The sequence below is a fragment of the Periplaneta americana genome, chromosome 4 (assembly GCF_040183065.1).
Source record: "Periplaneta americana isolate PAMFEO1 chromosome 4, P.americana_PAMFEO1_priV1, whole genome shotgun sequence".
NCBI lineage: Eukaryota > Metazoa > Arthropoda > Insecta > Blattodea > Blattidae > Periplaneta > Periplaneta americana.
In genome coordinates, this window is record NC_091120.1 from 140,376,975 (window position 1) to 140,396,618 (window position 19,644).

Genomic DNA, 19,644 nt, shown 5'->3' on the forward strand with positions numbered 1-19,644 from the left:
TCACTGACACCAGTTGGATCAGATATTGCACTCATTGATTGTTCGCTGATTTTGGCGGTGTAGAAACATTCACTAAATCGGTGACACTTTGTAAGTGAACTGGAGGTGAGAGGTTAGAAAATGCCTTTTTCCTTGTCCTGCATCCTCGCATTCTTTACAGTTTACTCTTTTTTGTTCTGGCTCAAGTATCGATGGTTCATTTACGCACCTCTCTCGTTCGTTCAGCCACTGATTTAGGCATATTTTCAAGAAATAATTGTATTGTAATTTCACTGTTTATACTTTATAACATCACATCATTGCACTGCCTGATAGCACTAATGTATGCATTCATTTATGTAAATTGATGGAAAAGCGCAAATATCAACAACTTTCTTTATGCGATAAAGCAAATAAAGAAGTCCTACTCAAATGGATAGACAGACAGAGAGATAGTCAGACAGACAGACAGACAGACAGACAGGCAGACAGATAGATAGATAGATAGATAGATAGATAGATAGATAGATAGATAGATAGATAGATAGATAGATAGATAGATAGATAGATAGATAGATAGATAGATAGATAGATGGATGGATGAATAGATAGATAGATAGATAGATAGATAGATAGATAGATAGATAGATAGATAGATAGATAGATAGATAGATAGATAGATAGATAGATAGATAGATAGATAGATAGATAGATAGATAGATAGATAGATAGATAGATAGATAGATAGATAGATAGATAGATAGATAGATAGATAGATAGATAGATAGATAGATAGACAGGTAGCTAGGTAGGTAGATAGATAGGTATATATATATATATATATATATATATATATATATATATAGACAGACAGATAGATAGATAGACACACAGACAGAGATATGTAGATAGGAAGGTAGATAGGCAAACAGGCAATCAGGTAGGTAGGTAGGCTGACAGACAGGCAGGTAGGTAGTTAGGTAGGTGAAAGGACTATTTCGAAACTCGAACTGAGAAAGAACATCAGTGATTCAAGAAGCCAATCAATAAATCAGTATAATTTACTGTATTACAAATATACATATGAAATACATTATAAACTATTATGCACATTAAAAATAATGAACATATTAAATATTAAAACGAATAAACTACATTAAATGAATTTACCCCCGTATGAGAAATGAATTTACTCCCGTATGAGAAAGGTTTAATTGTCTAGGATGCTAGCTGTAGAAAAGAATTTGTGTGTAAAATTACAATTATCCGATGTTATTGATGAATTTGCAAATAAGGAAGGAAGAAGAACGCTGTTCTAACTCATTGAATAACAGTGGCGTCTGTTTGACAATTTGTACATTTTCCATTGTTTTTTAATTAAAATATTGACTGTAAAAATATTTTATGGATTTTCCTTTGTTAGCTACGTAGTACTGTCACAAAACCGGTACTAATAGTTTCCCAAGGGATAGGTTAAGTTGTGAATTTTCTCACGATTTGTATTGTTAGAGGCTGCTTATTATCTGTAGCTCGCAGGCGTCTAACAGCCCAAACCGGCCCTGGTTATGATTATTCCTATTAACAAACCTTTGTCATGTCCCTTAAGCATTCCTGATAGCGGTAAAGTTCTAGAAACATTATAGTATCTCTTTCGGACCATCTTTTCATATTAAATTTTCGAAATGAATCAAATGTGTAAAACAAAACTGTAAGAATGTCGAGAAAAAAATATAGAACAGACAAAAATACGTATCTACCACCTACAAGTATACAATACTACACTGGCGAGCAAGTGTTCAATTTGTAGGGATGCTAATGTCGGACACGCTGGTGGGGAAAGAGTAGTGGCTTTTCAAGTGGTAAGTAGCTAACTTTGGTTTCTATCTACTTAAATGTCCTACTTACTTACTTACAAATGGCTTTTAAGGAACCCCCAAGTTCATTGCCGCCTTTACATAAGCCCGCCATCAGTCCCTATCCTGTACAACATTAATCCAGTCTCTATCATCATATCCCACCTCTCTCAAATCCATTTTAATATTAACCTCCCATCTACGTCTCGGCCTCCCCAAAGGTCTTTTTCCCTCCGGCCTTTCAAATAACATTGTATAAGCATTTCTGGATTCGCCCATACGTGTTACATGCCCTGCCCATCTCAAACGTCTGGATTTAATGTTCCTAATTATGTTAGGCGAAGAATACAATGCGTGCAGTTCTGTGTTGTGTAACTTTCTCCATTCTCCTGTAACTTCATCACTATTAGCCCCAAATATTTTCCTAAACACCTTATTCTCAAACACCCTTAACCTATGTTCCTCTCTCAAAGTGAGAGTCCAAGTTTCACAACCATTCAGAACAACCGGTAATATAACTGTTTTATAAATGCTAACTTTCAGATTACTTAAATTTCCTACAAATTGTGTAAATACTGGTACAAGTACTTTTCCACGTGGTTTCCACAAGGTTAGTAGGCCCTAACTGTTTTGCAAGAAAGTGGTACAAGTAACTAACCCAAATACTATACCAATGTAAACCCACCTTTGCAGTATGATATCCAGGAAACAGAGACGGGAGCAGTCAATTATTGTCGAGTGAAAGAATAAGCAACATCTTTTTAACCAAAAATGCTCAAATTTAGTAAAATACTAAACAGCAAACGCTGTAGTGAACAAATTCGGTACCAATGTGTTTTCAACAGCTATAGGACAGTTTTATTATGTACAGTTTGTGACAAGACAATAACTCATAACAAGATATATTTTTTTATAAATCAACAAGTGTCAACAACGAAACACAAAATTCTGCGCTCGCCTCAAAGAGTGGTAAAAAAGAGAATAACGCTATTCTCAACATCTATCACCACATCTAAAAGACCATCACAGTTTCCTTGGATTTATGTAAAGCTGGAGTTCCTTTCTAAGGGTTATAAAATCTATCCTTCAATTTTTTTTTGTAAAAATATACGGGGAAAACTGTTTCAAGTGAATCAACATTGCGAAAAAAATATCTGCCTCTATGTTAGAAAATGTAATTTATTCGCAATGAAGTAAGTGGGAAGAAACTCTGGTTCTCCATTGTCGAGAAAACAGACGTGGTGTAAAGATACACTGTCAAAGTAATTATCAGAAATATCATATAAATTAGCAGATAATATATATTATGCCTTTTTTGCCTATCCAATGTGTCTTTTTAATTACCCTTTTCTCCGCCTATTTTAAGTATTATAATAATTAATAAGTGTGTAAACATACGGGCTCTAAAATTAGGAAAGAAGACTAACAAACGAACAAGCGAAATCCTGCTACTATTCACTCTCTAAGGAGCAAGCGACAGCCATACAAATCGATTTTGAAAAGAATCATGCACTCACTCACTCCAAGAACTGCCAATTATATCAACTTAGCACCAGAAAACCACGCCAAGTGTAAATCCTCTTTTATATTCGTGATCCTCCCCAGTTTTAAAGTACTCAGTCCCATTATAATGGACGTCAGTAAGGGTTGAAATTTTTAATTTCATTTAGTTACAAATGTCGCCTCTACTTGACAGGGAACCACGAAACCGTGACAACAATACCAGCGCATTCTTGCGGCGACATGCATGCCAATTCTTTGATTGTTTTCGGTTTAATCTTTAGTACCATCTGGCACGCAAATTTTCAATCCACATTGGTGCACAAACGGCATATAAGTAATCTTTTACAGTCTATAAGCAAGATTCATGAAACTGTTATGAATTTTGAGTGATGCGTCTTATTTCTTTAATTGCACATATTTATTTATTTATTTATTTATTTATTTATTTATTTATTTATTCATTCATATACTACTTTTTTAATTGGCCAGTTTTGATATCAATTCGTTATATTTTTTCTTCTTTGAAATTCTTCGTCCTTTATATCAGCTGTCTTGTATTTAAAAATTTATTCTTGTCATGTATGTTAAAAGCCTCTGGCTCATTTCTCAAAATAACATGTCGCTATCAACAAAAATTCAATCTATGCTGAATAGCCTAATAGGTGACACGGCGTCATTAAAAAATCCACTAATACAGTAAACTGTCTTGTCTTCTACACACGTATCTGCTTTTTTATTTATTTACCTACTTATCATCATCATTAGAGCCCGGATTTGATGTAATTAAGTATTCTGTTCCTGTATATGTTTGAGATGGGCAGGGAATGTAGCACGTATGGGCGAATCCAGAGTGTTAGTTGGAAGGCCGGAGGGAAAAAGAGGTTTGGGGAAGCCAAGACGTAGATGAAAGGATAATATTAAAATGGATTTGAGGGAGGTGGGATATGATTGTAGAGAGTGGATTAATCTTGCTCAGGATAGAAGCGATGGCGGGCTTATGTGAGGGCGGCAATGAACTTCCGGGTTCCTTAAAAAAACCTTAAGTAAGTAAGTTTATATGTAGCTATGAGAAAATTTAAAATATTAGCGAATCACACCAAAGGCTCATTATTCCGAAGTTTTAAGTTATATATTTTTACATATTTTGGTGAATAATAAATATTTTTTGCATTTATTACATATTTTGATGGATATTGCATATTTTGAAAGAATATACATTTTTTTCACTAATTTTCCCTCGAATTAACTCATAAGTTATACGTTTTAAAATTGTTTATAAAGCTTGTCCCTTCGTCTGTAATGCATAAAAATAATTTAGTAATTGAAAACAATAGATTATTCTGTAAAAAAAATGGACATTCCTTTGCCATGCTAACATTTTGTGTATCCCTTAAGAAGTAACGGTAAAGTAGGAACAAGTACCAATGCAAAGAGTAGGTCATTGTACTGTTACCGCGGTGAAGGACAGAGTGAAAATTACCCTGTGGGTATAACCATTTGGCACAAACACCCCCAATCAGTTAGTCTGAAAGAAAATAGTAGTTCTTTCAGTTTTCTTGAGAAGCTTATTCTGACATCAGGTGATACACCTAGTAGGTCTACTGCTATGGCGTCAATCGCATCCAAGTTAAAAGATTGGATTTCAATTGACAATGTCTTTACTAATGACGCAAAATCATGCCATGCAAAGTGTGTGACGAACATATTTAAAAACTGAAATTCATGTCACAAATAAAAAACGTGCTCCGTCGAAGAAACACGTTCTTTTTATAAAGTAATGTTGGAACCTTCCTCTACCAATGAATTTAATAAAGATTTGTGCATGGCAACGGTTGCTGCAAGCATACCATGGTATAAACTTAGAGTGCCAAAGTTTCAAGCATTTCTACGCAAAAACTGCAACTTCAATATTCCGGATGAATCAACACCCCGAAAAAATTATTTCAACTCCTGCTACACTGACACAATGGAAACGATTAAAGCTTAACTTGGCGATTCCTACGTATGGGTTGCCGTTGACGAAACAACAAATGTTCGCAGAAAATATGGAAAAATATTTAATTATCAATTGCGCCTCCAAACAATAACTAAGTGAGGTTGAATCACATGTGCTCTTGTAATTTTTATCAGTGTGCAAAAATATATGTAATAAAGCTTAGATTTTAAATTACATATTTTTTTTACTTATTACATATATATTACATAACACCCGGGCTCTAATCATCATTAATTTCACGGAAAACACCCTTTGGTCTCTTGCGGATAAATAGGTCGTCACTTAATCTTTCAGTATGTTGCTCCTTGTACTCTATAAAATCTAGACCGATTTCGAAAATCTATTATCTGTTTTCTTTAATGGTCATCTCATTGCTATTTATAATTATGCGTTGTATTAAATTGATATTATTCCTAGTTTTTCTGCTTATTTTTGTTTTTAAATGACCATGTATCCTATATGTGTTGACATTAAGACAGTGCTAGAAGAGTGTGATGATGATGTGGACATTAATTACAGTTTTGCCTCCCCACTGCATGTGATCTGGCGATAAGCTTTTCAATGTACAAGTACTGTAAATTTTTATTGACAGGATAAATATATTAGACATAGAACATCTGGAAAATAGCATTGTTTCTCAAAGTTTTATAAGCTTATAATAGAAAATGATGTTTCTCCTTGAAAAAATGATTTTAATGTAAGTATTAGGTACTAAGAAATTGCATTAATTGTTTTGGTTTGTTTTGGAAATCATAAATTTGGACATTTCTTATTATGATTATTTTCGCGAGAGATTATACCACTATTAGTGAGCCACATGTTTAATTGTTACTGGATATATAAGTGTATATCTGTGACGTTAAAGTGCATATTTGTATTGATATTTTAAGGCAGCGTTTCTCAAACTTTTTTGAAGTGGAGACCACTTTTTTAAGTCAGAACAGTTCCGCGGACCACCTTCTCTTGTAACCTTCGAAAGCAAATTTATCATTTTTGTAGCGTATTTTAACAACAGAATACTTATAATTTAAAATAGAATTAATTAATTATAATACTTCTCTAATTATATTTTTGTAGCCAATCACAAGTAATTACTAACACATTCTGTGCATTGTTTACCTGTTAGCAGTTACTTGTTTGAAATCCTTCTTATGTGGTACACGCTAGTAGTTGTCCATGTCTCTGTTAAATAGTGCCCATTATAAATAATGGAAAACTGGCTTTGATCCGGATCTTTGAAAAGAAAGGAACTTGATGACAGTGCTAATAGTTCAGAAGTTGTATGTGAAGAAATTATTAATTATAGTGCCGTTAAAGAAGTATCTAGTCCTACTAGTAGCTATTCAAAGAAAAAACACTTTCGTAAATATGACAAGAGTTATTTGGAACTTAGATTTACTTGGTGTGGCAATGACAGTGAACCAAAACTTCGGTGCGTTGTTTGTTACGAAGTGCTTTCAAACGAGTGTATGAAACCCGTGAAATTGAAACGGCTCTTAGAGACGAAACAAGCAAGTGTAAAAAGTAAACCTGTCGGATTTTAAAATAGGCGGAGTCTAAAATTTTTTTAATCCTCATATGGAAAAACAAATAAAAAAAATGCAGAAACATGCCCGATTTTCAACTAGTAAAGATGCAATTTGGCACGTACAGTACATTTCAATGTGTAGACTGGGAGTCGGCAAAACTATTAAGAAAGTCATCAATACATGAAAAGGTTCGGTACTTTGGTCCTCTGTTATGAATTCGGGAGGTCCCTGGCTGGGTTACAGGCTCGGCATCAGATATGCAGAGAAAAGATGGCGAGAAACGCCACGTTCATAGTGCTTTAAATCCCTCTTTTGTTGTTGAGAGTAGAGTGGGAAGTGGGTAGACGGGTAGGGTAAGAAATTTAATAAAGTATTAGTACTGGGATAAGAAGTGAAAGGCGATTGCCATGTGTAATTTCCAAAGTCTGAGATTTGCAGCTATAGTGTGATACGCAATTCGTTTGAATTTTATTTTTTCTTCTGTCTTTTTTTTAAGGATCACAAGGACAGAACTCGAGGACCACAGATGGTCCGCGGACCATAGTTTGAGGAACGCTGCTTTAAGGTATGTAATCCACACAATTCTGAAAACTAGTTATCACTCAAATAGAGAATTCTCAATTATTATAGGTCTAAGCTAGTTTGCTACCAATGTATATTATAATGTACTATACTGTAATTTGTTTTGTAACTCATTAAGGACCTATTCTTCAGCATACAGTAGCGCACTGATAGAGTACAGTATGTAATACTACAAATAACAATTCGTTTCAAAATTGGTCGATTTCGCCTCCTCTGCATACCATTAAAAATAATTCAGAAATAAATCAAGAAATAATTTTAATTATAGGAAAAATCATTATAGTATCAGTATTTATTACTGTAATGAGTTGTAAACAGTCTATAAGGTCTAGTTTTGAATCATGAATAGAATGTTAACTTCAGCACAAACAAGGTGCCACTCCTATGAACAGTTAACTTTATATCCGTACGCTTTGGGATAAAATACTGTAGGTTCCTAATGATAACTAACTCGCGTATATATAGTTAGATTGTTATAATATATGTAGTATATAGGAGTTTGTTATTATTTATTTAGGTGTTTACGTATTTATTTATTTATTTTGTGGAAAGCTAAGTAGCTGTGCACTCTAAGACGATTCGGTAACACAGCAGGCCCATCGGTTGATTGTCGATTAGCCTACCCCGCACTACACATTCACAGAGAAGCAATGTTGATATAATTTGTTTCCACAATAAAATAGCATGTGGAACTACAAACAGCTATATCTCTATACCTATTATAAACAGTGCTGTTCTCAGATATTCTCAGAGAAACGACGCTTACTATTGTTTTGTACGTAATCAATTGTTTCTTCACACCATTTGTAACGTTTGTTATGCGTAACATTCAAACAGCTATACCTCAACACCCTTTGAGAATTGCACACATTTATGTGAAAATTTTTACTTTCAATAGGCCGTACTACCACCTCTAAAATATTTACTATTTCTCCTGATTCACCCTGTGCGAACTTGTACTTCGTTCAAATTATTGATTTTATTGGATATGACGTAAACATTTTCATGGCGACCGAAGTCGAATGACGTCAGTGTAATTTCCTTTACACCAAATCCTTTAATCTTTTCTATTAATGTAGGTCGAATATAAACATTACATGTCAAAACACATTATTTAACAGAATACAGAAGTTAGAACAAAAATAGTAGCATTCAAAATACTGTTAAACTCATTAAAGATAGAAGAAAATATTGGAAGGAACACATTAATAAATAGAATGGAGAAAGATCGGCTTGAGAAGAGCTGAAAAGTTCGATTGTTAGAGGGGAATAAAAGAAGAGGAATGCCATCTAAGCAATGGGTGAAAAGTGGGTGGACATCAGAATAGATGAAGAAGCTTCAACTGGGAAACAAACAGGATGCATATCCTACAACAGAAGAGTAAAACGAAGAAGAAAATCCGAAAATTCGCGGTGAGATTATCTGACAATAAAATTCGCGTGACAGTTGAGAAACCTGAGAAAAAGATCAATCAGACAATCGATCCAACCGGGATTCGAACTCACGTCCGAGATCAACCTCGGATCACGAGTCCCACTCGTTACCCAGAGATTATGTCGGAGAAAAGAACACGGATTGACCTACTAGCTTCTGTGGTTGGCCTAATAGGTGCTTTTGAATATGTAAATAAAATAAAAAATATGTCCGGAACTCAAGTTTTGATCCCATTGCATTATAATGTCGGTCGCAATTAGTCAACTACTGGCTTTGTGGTTGGCTTGATGACGTATGCGTAGTCGTCGTGAAGTGACGTACAGTGCATCCCTCAATCTTTTGAAGTCAAATCATTCCCGTCGCCAGTCACATTGTGAACACTTTTTCAATTATGAAGAGGCAGCCTAAAATAGTGTATCCATTCAATTTTACGGTGTCAATTGACTCCCTTTTGAATGTCTCCCCACTTGTCCTTTAAAGCGGTTTTGATTAAATCTGTGAAACAATAGCAAATCGTTGCCGTGCGTCAATGTGTCACTGTGTTCTTTCGCTTTGTTATTAGTGCAGTTGAAGGATTTTATGTGATTCCTACTTTTACGATAATTGAAAATTTTAACGACATTGTCACCGTAACCTTGATCATTCAACCTTACATATAGGCAAAGTTAACGCATTATTGGTACATCAGTACTCCCAATATAATGTCATTAAGAATGCGAGTTGATAATAATGATAAGCTAATGATAATTTTATTCACTTACTAGATTTATTAACGTGCTAACCAGCAGTCAATATTATACATTATAATAAAGAGCGGGATGGATACATTCATATCGTCGTTTTTATGAATTCATATTTTTATGAACAGCGTGTTCATAAAGCATGTGTTCGATTTATTTGCAACGTCCGTATATCTGGCCGTATCACACCTTCACTAAATATGCTGTCCTGGGTCCGTCTCAAAGAGCGAAGAACTATTCATTCTCTCACGTTACTCTTCATTATTCTTCAGAACTCTAACCCTAGCTACTTAGCTTTTCGTTTTCAACATTTGTCCTCATATCACGAAACTGATACTCGCTCACAACACCATATCTAGCTCGGTCGGTTAAGGCGCTTGCCTGCCGATCCGGAGTTGCACTCGGGCGCGGGTTCGATTCCCGCTTGGGCTGATTACCTGGTTGGGTTTTTTCCGAGATTTTCCTCAACCGTAAGGCAAATGTCAGGTAATCTATGGCGAATCCTCGGCCTCATCTCGCTATCACCAATCCCATCGATGCTAAATTACCTCGTAGTTGATACAACTTCGTTAAATATCCAAGTAAAAAGAAACACCATATCACACTCTCCATTCCTAAACACAGAACATCCTTCTACTCTTCATCTTTCACCGACTCTGCAGCTCATCTCTGAAACTCTCTACCACAACATGTCGAACATTATCTAGTTTCAAAAATAAACTAAAATTGCACTTTTTCAATTCAGATTTCTTTCAATTACAAGCCCTTTTCTCTGCGATAGTTTTGTAATATATATATATATATATATCTTTTCCTTTCTTTCCCCTTTTTGTTGTTCTCTTGATCACCAGATGAATTTATTGTCATATCCTTTTTATTGTGGATTTTATTTAATTTTCGTATTTTTTCTTCTTTTTTATTATTATTTTATTACATTCCATTTCTCGTAGTCTTCCTTACGTTTTCCCTATTAACTATGTGTACTAACAGAGTTGCTTTTATTATATTCCAATCTTTAGATCTGTATTTTACTTTCTTTTTTCTATTATGGTATTATTTTCATGTTGTTTAGTGTCGATCTTGTTATGCTATTATTTTTTTGTGTAGTATGTTAATATTCTGTTCGTTAACTTTTTGTTAAATTTTCACTGCTTGTATACTTTGTGACCTGGTAAAGTGTAAGAGAAGGCCCTATGGCCTTACCTCTGCCAGTATAAATAATAATAATAATAATAATAATAATAATAATAATAATAATAATAATAATAATAATGTGACAGTACAGAAAATAATTTTTCAGGAGGAAGAAAAATTAATTAAAAATCAATGGTCGTACATAAGAATGAAATAATTCTGTAGAAAATGTTCATGAATATGATGAACATAAATTACATTATCGAAGATCAGTGTAGGCCTATTGATATTTAATTAAGTTTTTCTTCCCCCTGAAAAATTATTTTTTGTATTATCACATATGTGGTTTCATAAAAACGATAGTATATTACACACACACATACATACACACATAACATAAATAGCATACAAAATACATGTACTTAACAAATAGATACATAATGGGTGATAAGAATAAAAATGAGTATGAAGAAATCGATGCTACGATCACATGAAAACTAGCCTATAACATTGCCAGTCAGCAGGTACGAAGCTGGAATACGAGCTGGGCTAGTTATTTTATCCACCGGTCTACGGACTGAGCGAGTTTTTAAGTGACATGCACAATAACACAATCTTTTAGACAAGGATTGTCGTTGTTTTGGAAGAAAACAAGCTTGAAATATAATGATAGAGGTCTCAAACATAATCATATATAGGCCTATGTATAAATCATAAAAATGGTCAAATGGACTGAAGGAGTTTTGGGATCACACTTTTCAATTAATAAGCTTACTAGTAGTAAAAAATGAGGTTGTAGAAAATAATTATATTCAAGCATTACAAGTTCTATTTTTACAGTTATTCCAGGAATTAATTTTCATTGTAGTTGATTTTAATATAGAAATCTCCAGATCGTTAAATTATTATTATGTGAAGATTTTAATTTTAATTTCCCTTCCTCCTTGTTAGGAGGGAGAGAGGGAACGTCCGATACACTACGACCTGAGGTTTTTTGTACATCCCCCCTCCCCCCGATATGGGATGAGTTGCGTGCCCACCGATCCTCTACGCGCACCGACCTAATCACTTGATCCCCTTAACAACCGATCCCTACAGCCAACAGAGTCCTTGTACCACCCCTGTTTCGGCAACTCCCCCCCCCCCAAGGCTCCCTTAACGGTCCGAGGCGGAAGTCCTCCCCCGAGAAGGTCTGTCCCGAGTTCCGTTGCAGAAGCTATCCATCATCGCAGGATCCACGGAGGCCGGTCGAGAGAGCCAGCAACCGTCTGTAGAGCGATCTGAAAACCAGAAGTAACGGAATGATGAATGAAAGGATGATAGTGGAGGAAAGGAAGTGGCGAAGATGAGTAGGGTTCCAATCGCCTGATAAAGTTACCTGATATTCATCCATAGGAGTGAGGGAAAAGCCCCAAAAAAACTTCACCCAAGCAACTCGTCCCGACCGCACCCGCTGGGTTCGGAGTTAGACTCACTGACCCCTCAGCCACAACGGTGGACAATTTTTAATTTTAGTAATTTTCTATTTGTCCTCAGCATTTCCAAAGTTTCATGTTTATATTGTCTGTTCCTGGTCTTTTCTGTTGCTTCTTTCCTTTAATATACGGCCTACCTCCTGTCGATCAATTATTATGATACGAGGATTCTTATTTTTGGTCACAATTCTTTGTTATTAAATAAAAGGAATAATACTCTACGATTTGAATTTCGATTACATATTGGGCTTCGAACTCAGTCTTTCTTTTCATGGACTAACCTTTGTTTGTTCAGATATCATGACTCCCGATATAAACTACATAAATGGAAAAGCGGTTATCGAACCGTTTCTATAAATGGTTGTCTTCAGTTTGCTATCAGCCGTAAGAGGTTGAATCAATTTGTGCAGCCTGTCGTGAAGACTATGGCGCCTCTTGAAGACAATAATCGAGGTAGAATGTGTTCTCCGCACGGTCCGTAATGGAGATGTGGAGTTTTAGAGGAGTAGGGAAATGGATTGGCGAGTGATTTCTCCCCTTCTCTCTCTAGTGACATCTTTCTCAAGACGGTTGCTGAGATATAGCTATAAAATATAACAACCTCCTTCAAGATGCGGTCTTTCACGGTAGAGCACAGAACTTGCTGGAATGTGGAGTTGCCACTAGATTTGTTTCCTTCCATAGTTTAAAAGCTTTTCCTACTCAGTAGGCATTTCACCAAAGCAGTTCAAGTAATGGACGTAAACAAGTGCGAAAAGTACAAGTGTCTCTTCTCTGACTTAGAAAGTTTCTAGTTTTTTTTTTTTACTTTTATTTTGTACCGGTATCGTTTTATTAAAGAACATTTATTATCTTCATATAACATTTATCTAATCACGGTGTTCGAAGGATATGAGGTGTATCTTCGAAGCATACATATTGGCTCGAGTCTCGCCCAATGAGAGTGTTTGTCCTTTTCAGTGTCTCGGTTGTCTTACTGAAAATCATTAGTTGTGCTGAACTCACATCATGGGAGTTCCTTCTTGCGTAAGTAAAAATCCTTGTATAAAAGTACTACGTTAAAATTCTTAATGTTATTATGGTAGGCATCGACCTGGATGCGCAGTCGGTAGAGTGCTGGCCTTCTGTGCTCGAGGTTGCGGGTGCGATCCCTGCCCCGGCGATGCTGATTTAACATCGGCAGTTGCAAGCATCGTTAAATTAAATATAATTTTTTAATTATGATAGTCCCTAATAATATACTACTACTATTACTACTACTACTACTACTACTAATAATAATAATAATCGTAATAATAATAATAATAATAATAATAATAATAATAATAATAATAATAATAATAATAATAATATTATTAAGGGTGTTTGAGAATAAGGTTCTTAGGAAAATATTTGGGACTAAGAGGGATGAAGTTACAGGAGAATGGAGAAAGTTACATAACGCAGAACTGCACGCATTGTATTCTTCACCTGACATAATTAGGAACATTAAATCCAGACGTTTGAGATGGGCAGGGCATGTAGCACGTATGGGCGAATCCAGAAATGCATATAGAGTGTTAGTTGGGAGACCGGAGGGAAAAAGACCTTTGGGGAGGCCGAGACGTAGATGGGAGGATAATATTAAAATGGATTTGAGGGAGGTGGGATATAATGATAGAGAGTGGATTAATCTTGCATAGGATAGGGGCCAATGGCGGGCTTATGTGAGGGCGGCAATGAACTTGCGGGTTCCTTAAAAGCCATTTGTAAGTGATAATAATAATAATAATAATAATAATAATAATAATAATAATAATCTTTTTCTTTAGTGAACAATCGAACCTTTGAGTCATTTTGTGGTGATTACGAGTCAATATTGGTACTTAGAAATTACGGAAATCCCAGTTTACACTGTAATAGAGCGCATGATTATTACTTAAGGCAACGAGACATAAAACACCTCCCCAGTCCCAGTGTGAAAGTAATAAATTTGTATTCCCTATGTAGAAATGAACACTTAGCCAATGTATTTTTGATTAGAAACGGCAAATTAGAATCACAACGGAACGACACCTCTCGTAGTCCTCGTATTGCCACCACCACACTACTATATTATTATTATTATTATTATTATTATTATTATTATTATTATTATTATTATTATTATTATAAAATGTGTCTTAGTGAAATTTACAGCAGAGTCCGTATAAGCCAACATCTGTCTGATACTTTTCCAATACACTGAGGACTAACGCAAGGGGATGCACTATCACCTTTACTTTTTAACTTTACTCTAGAATATGCCATTAGGAAAGTTCAGGATAACAGAGAGGGTTTGGAATTGAACGGGTTACATCAGCTTGTCTATGCGGATGACGTGAATATGTTAGCAGAAAATCCACAAACGATTAGGGAAAACACGGAAATTTTACTTGAAGCAAGTAAAGAGATAGGTTTGGAACTAAATCCCGAAAAGACAAAGTATAGGCCTATGATTATGTCTCGTGACCAGAATATTGTACGAAATGGAAATATAAAAATTGGAGATTTATCCTTCGAAAAATTCAAATATCCTGGAGGAACAGTAACAAATATCAATGACACTCGCAAGGAAAATTAAACGCAGAAAAAATATGGGAAATGCCTGTTATTATTCGGTTGAGAAGCTTTTGTCATCTAGTCTGCTGTCAAAAAATCTGAAAGTTAGAATTTATAAAACAGTTATATTACTGGTTGTTCTGTATTGTTGTGAAACTTGCACTCTCACTTTGAGAGAGGAACATAGGTTAAGGGTGTTTGAGAATATGGTGCTAAGGAAAATATTTGGGGCTAAGAGGGTTGAAGTTATAGGAGAATGGAGAAAGTTACACAACGCAGAACTGCACGCATTGTATTGTTCACCTAATATAATTAGGAACATTAAATTCAGACGTTTGAGATGAGCAGGGCATTTAGCACGTATGGGTGAATCCAGAAATGCCTATAGAGTGTTAGTTGGGAGGCCGAAGGGAAAAAGACCTTTGGGCAGGCCGAGACGTAGATGGGAGGATAATATTAAAATGGATTTGAGGGAGGTGGGATATGATGATAGAGAGTGGATTAATCTTGCACAGGGTAGAAACCGATGGCGGGCTTATGTGAGGGCGGCAATGAACCTCCGGGTTCCTTAAAAGCCATGTAAGTATTATTATTATTAGTAGTAGTAGTAGTAGTAGTAGTAGTAGTAGAACTACAGTTAGTTCTGCTTATTACCGGTTACTATAATTAGAACTAGTACAACAACAACAACAACTACTACTACTACTACTACTACTACTACTACTACTACTACTACTACTACTACTACTACTACGCGTATTACTATTCCTGTCGTTACATTTATTACAACTAATAATGATATTCTGTTTCGATTTCCGACGGGACTAATCCTATGACTCTGCGCGTTATTGAGCTTCAGCCTCTAACAAAACTGACTAGCCTACCTGGAGTACTTCCTTGGGATTAAAGGCGACTGGCACGTAGGTCTGACGTCGCTACTGCTATTAATTGTACAAATGCAGCCTTATCCTCCCGCCACTATAGGCCTCAATGGCCTATAATGTGGATGACTTTATTTTCACTTAATAGCGTTATAAGACGACCCTTAGTTTTCCTAGGAATTAATTTTTAAAGTATTTTTTTTTATAAATTCACAGACAATTAATGCATTATTAACTATGGTTCCAGAATAGGCCTGGACGTTAATACCTCAATTGAGGTTCTATAGATTACCCCTTTACGTCCCACTCCACATTCCCCGGTATAGACAGTTTGTTTATGTATCGGATCGATACGAGTACACCTGAAGGCAAGCATTGCTGAGTGATGGATTGTATAAGGTATGCATCATAGCTTTCGGCTGTCGTTGGCTGTCTAAAATCCACCACTGATGCACAGTGTTCGTTTCTAAAGGGGTGAAGCGAAAAGATCATGAGCGGGGGTATCTTCTTTCCTTTTTCCTTCCCCTTTATACCCAGGGTTGTTCTAGAACATACAAAATTGCAAGTTTACTTAGGTCTGTAGAATGAATAGGTCCCTTTGATGAAATGAAATTTGTATTCCTATAGGGCCTAACAGTCTAAATATTTTATTTAGAAAACCTATGTACTGGAACTAAATAAATGGCTTTATGGGATTGAGGTTGAAGTACGGTAAACATTTGCATAATTTTTTCTTAAATACCAATCACATCAATACTATTGTGAACAAGCAGACCTCAGTAAGCCCGCGGCGTTATTTAGTGTACTGTAGAACTTAAAAAATTAGGCAACTTGTTTATTTTTTATTAATACGAGAAATTAAGACAACCTCCTATTTTCAAATGAAAAAATTGAAAAAAAAATCCCGTCATATATAACAAAACCTGGACGCGACAGCCCATAGAGGGCCAAGGTCGACCAGCCAACTGCTGGCTTTAAGTTCACATGCCTCAGCAGAGGTGAACAATCATGCAACCAGTACTGAGATAACATGTGGTTAGCACAATCATTCCTGTAGTCGTTGTAGCTGGTTTCCGTAACAGGATTTTACTACCTATCATAGCTCCTGGCTTAGTTGCCTCATGAGTGATGCCATATTGGTGTCACTTGTGGGATTCAAACGTGTCTTCTGACAGTTGACTAAACAACAACACAGCTCCCCAAATTGATCACAATCCTAGGTAGGCATCGTTCCCATACACTGGCTGAAATTTCTTCTCTTTTGGATTTGAACGAATGTGCATTCTGTAACGTGAATCCAGGCATGATGCTTTTAGACCACGACGCTACGGCACCGGATTATTACTGCTGTCATTTATTATTATACCATTTTATTACAACCAATAGTAACACTACCACTACTACCATTGGAATAGAATGGGATTTTCTGAAGGAGGAACTATGATCTAGCACTGAGACCTTTCACAATTTATTGTGCTAATCCCTCAAGCTAGACGCATTCCCAAACCACACCTGCTGACTGCACTATGATTCACTACGTACTCACTCAGGTTTCTAGCAAGCCACCTCACTCGTCCGTAGGCCAACCCCCTCTGTGCGTCGCCTGTCGGTATTCGGAGAATGCTATCAAATGATGACGAAACGGAGAAATGTTGACGGAATGATTTAAATACCTAATAACGGGAAACAGGAGAACTTCGAGAGCCTCAACTGGGACCTTGTCCGCCCAAATGTCGGGCCGACCGGGACTCGAACCCTGACTACCTGAAGGTCTGTCCACTCAGCCACCGCAGAAGACACTACTACCATTGTCCTTATTACAGCAGTTGTATTTTCTTAATTGTAAGTTAAAGGTAATTTCCTGTGTTATAGTAGTTACCATATTGTTTCTGGATCCAATGTTTGCTCGTCATACAGCTTTATCGTGAATTGGACAATTTTTCCTGTGTCATACATACATATTATGACAATAAGATCGACAACTGAACTTTTGAACAAGCTGCAGCGTGTGCACAATATGTGTGTCAGATTCATCAGCAATGCTCACAAATTTGACCATATTACACCTTCGTTCAAATCTTTATCCTGGCTGCAACTTAATAACCGTAGAAGACTTCATTCGCTATCTCTTCTGTTTCGAGTTTTCCACACTTCTATTCAAAATTATCTTCGTTCCCGGTTTAACTACTTATCCTCCAATCACAATCTAAACACCAGGTCACAGGAGAGCCAAATCCTAGCAATTCCTGCCCATAGAATATCCCACTATTCATCCTCTTTTACTGTCTCAGTCCTCCGTGAATGGAATTCTCTACCTCAGAAGATTAAGAAAAGGCTAAACGATTTCTTACTGGCGCAGTCAAATTGAAGTTATAATTGTGATCGAGTTTAATAACTGAATTTAATTTAGGTATGACTATTATTATTATTATTATTATTATTATTATTATTATTATTATTATTATTACATAATTATTTTATCGGTGTTGTGAAGATAAAAAGAATTGCCATTGTATTATATTAATTATGTATTATATTGTATTGTAGTATTGTATTGCTTTGTATTGTATTGTATTAATTATGTTACATTCATAGCATGTAGTAATTTTCTAACATACTGGTTGAGTGGAAGAGAAGGTCGAATGGCCTTAACTCTGCCAGTTAAAATAAATCATTATTATTATTATTATTATTATTATTATTATTATTATTATTATTATTATTATTATTATTATTATTTATAGCTATGTCTTAAGCACCATGTACATGCCGATGCTCTTTTAATATCCCCCATATATCTAAAGTATTGTTTATTCTTGGATTGGAAGAACGTGAAGTTGACAGTGGTAGCCTAATTCGTCTTTAAATCTACATAATGCCGACTGTATGGAGCACTGTATCTTGTTTCTACTAAGAGACTGGTAGCGGCGCAAGAACAGTAAAGTTGAGACGTTATTGTCAAGAGTCCTGGCGCCACTGGGGAGATCATTGCCAAGACGGTTACAAGACAGTGGCTTGCAAAAGGATAAGTGAAGCCTTTCGAATACGAAGTACTGTTCGTGTCCCAGCTCTACACGTGCTCATCACGTAATGACAAAATAGTCGAGGTTGGCCGAGAATGGACTTAACTATTATTTCGTTTCAATAATTTCGCTTAACTTACCTTACTGTAAAAGTGATGTTGCCTAAAATCTCGGAATAAAATAAAACTTATGGTCAAACTGTATGCCTCAGTTTCTAATTTATGTATTTTCTGACCACCTCTCAGCGAACTCAAGAGTTGAGTGGTAGACTATAGTGAAGATCTCTGTATTAGTTCAAATGTAAGAAGGAAGTTGCGTTATTTACTAAAATTTTGAGCCATATTCAAGTTGGCATAGACGCACAAATGTCTGGGTACAGGTGAAGGGACACGGATTCTAATCGTAGATAGGTGGCGGGTGATTTTTCATTTATTGATAATTTAAGCTTTAGAGATCATTAATAATAATTGTTGAGATTACACCAATATGAAGATATAATAGTATACTGTTTTCTCCAACCATAAGGCAAATGTCAGGTAATCTATGGCGAATCCTCGGCCTCAGCTCGCCAAATATAATCTCGTTATCACCAATTCCATCGACGTTAAATAACTTCGTAGTTGATACAGCGTCGTTAAATAACCAAGTAAAAAAATAAAAAAGCATACTAACACTTGAATTTTGGCCTGGCTAAATAACTGTCTATAAAATTTTCTTGAATGCAGTTTTAAATGGTAGAGGGAGCACTGGTGAATACTCTGAAGATGTTTTGAATTATTTTTCGTTTAAGAAGTGCCTATAACTATTCTTTGGAGTATACATTTAAAGGTTATGGCACCAGAAGTTTTGTTTCACGAAGGAAACATGTTCAGAATTGAATAATTTCAAGGAAAAATTGTTCCGGGACCGGGTATCGATCCCGAAACAATTTTTC